Source organism: Fundulus heteroclitus, chromosome 15, assembly GCF_011125445.2.
Source record: "Fundulus heteroclitus isolate FHET01 chromosome 15, MU-UCD_Fhet_4.1, whole genome shotgun sequence".
Taxonomy (NCBI): Eukaryota; Metazoa; Chordata; class Actinopteri; order Cyprinodontiformes; family Fundulidae; genus Fundulus; species Fundulus heteroclitus.
In genome coordinates this window covers 6,216,174-6,221,918 of record NC_046375.1, presented here as the reverse complement: position 1 = coordinate 6,221,918, position 5,745 = coordinate 6,216,174, and positions in this window count along the sequence as shown.

The window sequence follows — 5,745 nt, the reverse complement described above, 5'->3', positions numbered from 1 at the left end:
CCCCTGACTTAGACCTAAGGGCAATTTAGAGAGACCGATCAAACTAACAGATACATTGTTGGATTGTGGGAGGACTCTGGAGCACCGAGAGAGAACCTCCCATGCACAAGGAGAACATGCATCTCCATCCAGAAAGAGCACAGGCCGGGATTCAAACCCAGGACCTTCTTGCTGCAAGGCAACAGGGCTACTTTGCAGCCCTAGTATATTGCAGCGTCCTACACTTTTAGCTGCCTCCACAGTTTCTCTGCTGTTCTGAAGCATTATTATTAAACTTCATACCCACTGTAAGAAACTGTAATTGTTTCACCATTCAAAAGTGAGACTTGCATAATATATTCATTAATTACACGCAGACTGATATATTTCAAGTGTTTATTTCATTTAATTTTGATGACTATAACTGACAACCAATGAGAACCCCAAATTCAGTATCTCAGAATATTAGAATATAACTTGAGACCAATACAGAAAAGGATTTTGTATTGGTCTCATGAAGTATGAACATGAACAGTCTGAGCATGTACAGAACTTCTCACTTAGCTGGGGGTCCTTTTCCCTGGATTACTGCAGCAATGCGGCATGACATGGAGCCGCTCAGTCTGTGGCGCTGCTCAGGTGCTCTGATAGTGGCCTTCAGCTCTTCTGCATTGTTAGGTCTGGCGTGTCGCAACATCCTCTTCACAATAACCTATAGAATATCTGTGGTGTTAGGCGAGTTTGCTGGCCAATTAAGAACAAGGATACCGCGGTCCTTAAACCAGCTACTGGCAGCTTTGGCACTATGTGCAGGACTTGGCACCTGCATATAAAGTTAGTCATCAGCAGGGAGCATGAAGTGCTCTAAAACGTCCTGGTAGTCATCTGCATTGACCTTGGACCTCAAAAAACAATCCCCTCCAGGGTGCAGTCATTTCTGTTGCTTGTACCTTTTCTACCACATCTTTTCCTTCCCTTCACCTCTCTATTAATGTGCTTGGACCCAGAGCTCTGTTAACAGCCAGCCTGTTTAGCAATCACCTTTTGTGTCTTGCCCTTCTTGTGGAAGGCGTCAATGGTCGTCTTCAGAATCAGAATCAAGTTTATTGCCAAGTAGGTTTGCACTTCCAAGGAATTTGACTTGGTGTTGATGGTGCAGACAAAATAGATATATATACAGAATCTATAGCTATTTACAGCTAGTTGTCCAGTTGTCTTTTGGACATCTGGACAACTCAGCAGTCTTCCCCATGATTGTGTTGCCTACAGAACTAGACTGAGACCATTTAAAGGCCTTTGCAGGTGTTTTGAGTTAACTAGCGGATTAGTGTGGCATCAGGTGTCTTTAATATTGGGCCTTTTCACAATATTCAAATTTTCTGAGATACTAAATAATCATCAAAATGAAAAGAAATAAACACTTGAAATCAGTCTGTGTGTAATGAATGTATTATACAAGTCTCACTTTTCCAATAGAATTACTGAAAAATATCAACTTTTTCATGACATTCCAATTATATGACCAGCAACTGTATGTACAAGAAAGAAGGTAGCTCATAGTTAATAATTTCATGTTTTAATAAGACTTGCTCAGTTTAAAAAGGGAACCTGTTGAAGGACCACAATTAATGGTAAAGTGATATAAATCCTCAAATAATGTTCAATCCTACATGAGATATGCACATTTCTTATGTTTATCAAAAGAAAGGTAAGCAAATACTTTGTTAAAGTGTGTGTTGAATGGAAATAGGACATTTGTACAAAACAGGGATGTAAATCAGCAAAAATGTATTTTGAGCTGGAAGAGTTGCCTGAACAAATGTGGTTGCCAAGATTTGAAAAAAAAAGTAAGTACATCTAGGTAAGTATCGTAAATAATCTGACATGAGAATAGACATTTCAGATTTGTCTTCTCTTCTTTTTAGTTATATCTGCAGGGGGCAGTCAGCAATCATTTACCTTTTTATATGTTTTCTACAGCAACAACAAACATTTCTACTGTTATTAATGTTAGGATTAAATAAAACAGCTTTGAGATATGACCTGGCAGAAGAGCGGTGAAAAAATTACAATGTTTCTCACATCATACATTTCATGCATGCATTCCTACAGTTCTACTATTAAAGCCTAAAACATAAGTCCACGGTGGGTAACACAAATGGAAGAGCCTGTTTAGTATTTCTGCTCATACTCGTCAGGATACTTGTACGCCTGGTTGGTTTCCGCTGATGACATTGGCTGTCAGAGCAACGAACAGAAACAATCTTTCTGCCATCTGGCTTCATCTCCTGTGTTTCCATCGCGTTAAATCCAACTCTGGCCTGATATTCCACGGCCTGAGAATATATTCGGTTTGATCTCCCCCTTTTTAAACATTAACCATTTGATCAGTTTTATGTTAAACCAGACAATTTGACCAAATTGATTTAAGCTGGCCATTGAGCAGGTGCATCTCTGTAACTCAGCTTGAAAAGTGAAACCAACAATGCAGTTTGCACACACCGTGCGAAATATTTGAATTGTAGATCTCTGTACATTTTGATGATTTACAGCAAAATACATTTTTTATTTAAATTATTCAGATGTCTATAGGGGAGACAAGGGACGGTTGCAATATATAATTTTTCTCCAATCAGATACAAGCTAAAGTGAAGACACTGATACCACAAATGCTCAGTTGGATAATGATAATCATAATGGATTAATGTACAAATGATTGACAAAATAAACGTTAATTGCCTGAGGAGTTCTATAGCTTACTGTATCCTATATCAATTTGAATCTTTGACATCACTCATCTAGGGAAATATATAATAATCATCTAATCAAAGCTGATAACACTGCAATATTATTATAACATATTTTTTGACAAAAAATAGTAATATACAATCATTTATCAACAGTGAAATCTATTGTATTTGTAACATGTTGCAAGCATCCCCCAACAATGTTGCAACTGGCCTGGTGTCAGTTGCAACAGATGACTGTGCATTCAGATGCAAATTGGGAAAAATGTACTTTCCTCATTTGTCTTTTTATGGTTTTGACGATTTACAGACAGATGCAACTCTCCCCGGTCTCCCATGTAAAGCAGAACTGCAATTTCTTCGTTAAATACCCCCCCATGTTCCCCCTTTTCGTCCCTGTTCTGAGTTGCGCCTGAGAGAGCAACTCGTTTTGGTGCTGTCTCTTTAAATCTAAAGGAGGCTTTCACGCACACACCCTACACTCCCCTCCAGGTCACAGAGCAATCTGCTCAACCATTTTTTTAGGATGCTGGGGGACAGTGTAATATTCAACCGACCAATTTGACGTATCCCCCTGTAGCATAGGCATCCTTCAGCTTTGACGACAACATCACAACGAAAGATAAAAATGGCCGAGTCGTGAAATTGACCTTGTTTAGCAGCCCTGCAGCACTCCAGGTGACCCCAGGTGCATAAGAAAATACATTTTGAGGGCTTAAAAAGTTGATTTTGCATATGTCCCCTTTTAAGTGGCGGGTTTGTGGAATGCATCGCTAATAGTTTTCCCGTCTCCAGAGTTACCATGAGCCTTTCTAATTAATACTCTCTTTGTTCAACCGCGTAGTTGCACAGCCATGGCTTGATATGTTTGGAGCTGTCATGCTTTCTGCTTTCTATTTTCAGACAATACTTCTTTGTGCTTCTATAGTATAAACACAAGAGAATGTGTTTTTTTTTTCATTATCATTTGAATTTCCAGCCGTATGAGCAGAGCACGTTTTAAAGTCGGTGCTGATTAAAAATTGAGATGTACAGTGATTGTCCTCTGCCGCCTCTCGAGGGTCCTTCAGGAGCAGTTTCCACCTGCTTCCCTGATGTGTTGTGCTTTGACCTCTTCCCCCCCCCCCCCCACCCTCCCTCCCCCCGTGAGGGACAGGCAGATTAAGGTAATTCCCCTTCGGACACTGAACGTGATCAGCATGGCTGCTTTCCTTTCGATCCGACTGGAGAAAAGAAAAAAAAAAGTTGTTGCCAGGAAACATTTTTTTTATGTCTAATTTTCACCTTCTGCTCACATTGTTGCTTGTTGCTAGGAGTGTTGCCCTTTGGCAGCATGTTTGTCCGCTGCAGTTTTTTATAGAGATTGAAAGGACAGTACGAAGATACAAAAATAGCTGTCATTTTTTTTTTTATTATCTATTTAATTGTGACTTTTTCAGAACAGTGTGAACACAGAGAAGTTAAAGGGATTGTTCTGTATACAATCAGAACAGTTACTTTGCCAAAGTTTTCATGCTCCTTGAACTTGTTCCCATTTTGTCACGTTGCACCTATATGCTTCCTACCTGTACTATTGGGATTTTGAGTGATGGACCAACACTGCAGCATGCCTTTGTATTAATTTGTTTCGGTAGAACCACGTTTTTGCTGTATTTACAGCTGCAACACCTTTGAAATATGCCTCTAACATCTTTGCACATCTATTGACCGACAAATTTTCAAAACATGTCAAGCTCAGTGTGAATACGTGAAGAGCATTAGTGAGCATCAATTTACAAGCCCCACCACAGATTCCATAGTTGTATGTTAGGTTTGGACTTTGACTGGGCCATGATACCCTGAGGATGCTTTCGATATTTACCAATCTGTTGTAGCTGGCCACCGTGTTTCATTGTGGGCATGCTGCTTTTTTACATCCAGGCCATGTCTGTCCCCTACATGGCTTGTGGCAAACTGCAAATAAGGCTTCTTGTGGCTTTCCTTAAGCAATGGTTGTCTTTTGGCCAGTCATCCATAAAAGCCAGATTTGCGGGGTCCACGGCTGCTTGATATTCTGTCGACCGGTTCTCCCACCTGAGCCGTGGATCTCTGCAGCATTGTTTTATAACCAAACCTTGCTTGAACTTTTCCATGACTTCCTCTCTGCCCTTTCTGGTATGCTCTTTGCCTTCATGGTGTTTTCAGAGCCGTTTCTAGACACCCCAGGCAAGAGGAACACCTGAGACCATTTATTCGCTACATCCCAATTTCAACAAAGAACGTATGCACCAGTTACGCGAAAGATGTGAACAGCAATTATTAATATTTTTATACACATTATCTCATGTACAGTGATATTAGATTTAAATAACTGTAAATGTAAATGTATGTTTTGCTGTGATTATCAAACTTTTTAAGCATTTGCTAGAGAAAATACATGTTTTGAGCAAATTTGTTGAAGAAAACGGGTCTCAAATTAATATAAAAAAATGAATCACTAATAATTATGATCATATCAGCTATATATATATATATATATATATATATATATATATAAACAATAAATGGCATCTTCTTGCAAAGGCACAGGTTTTTTTGTTTATTTTTGCATGCATCGTACAGTGTGATGCATGCTCACAGTAAACAATTTGTTTCATTAGGTGCTAAATATTAAACATTATATTCAACAATTCGGTGTAATCTGTTGCACTGAATTTTATTTAGGGGTGTCAGAGTAACGGGCAATGAACACAACTATATTAATCATGCCACACTACACAGATCTTTATTTGTACATCATTTAGAAGTTCATGCGTCATCTTCCCTCGGCTGCACAGTTACAGTATGACAGTATGTACCACCTTGTGTTGTTCTGTGACAGAAAAAAAAAACCCAGATAGAATGCATTGATTTTTGTGGTTGTAATATGCCAAATTGGGACACTTTTTTTTCCCAGGCTCCATATGTCGCGGTGAGACGTTTGGAAGTGCGTCTCTGCTCCAAAGTAAGGAGCTCTGACTTATTTTAGACTCGAAGGTTT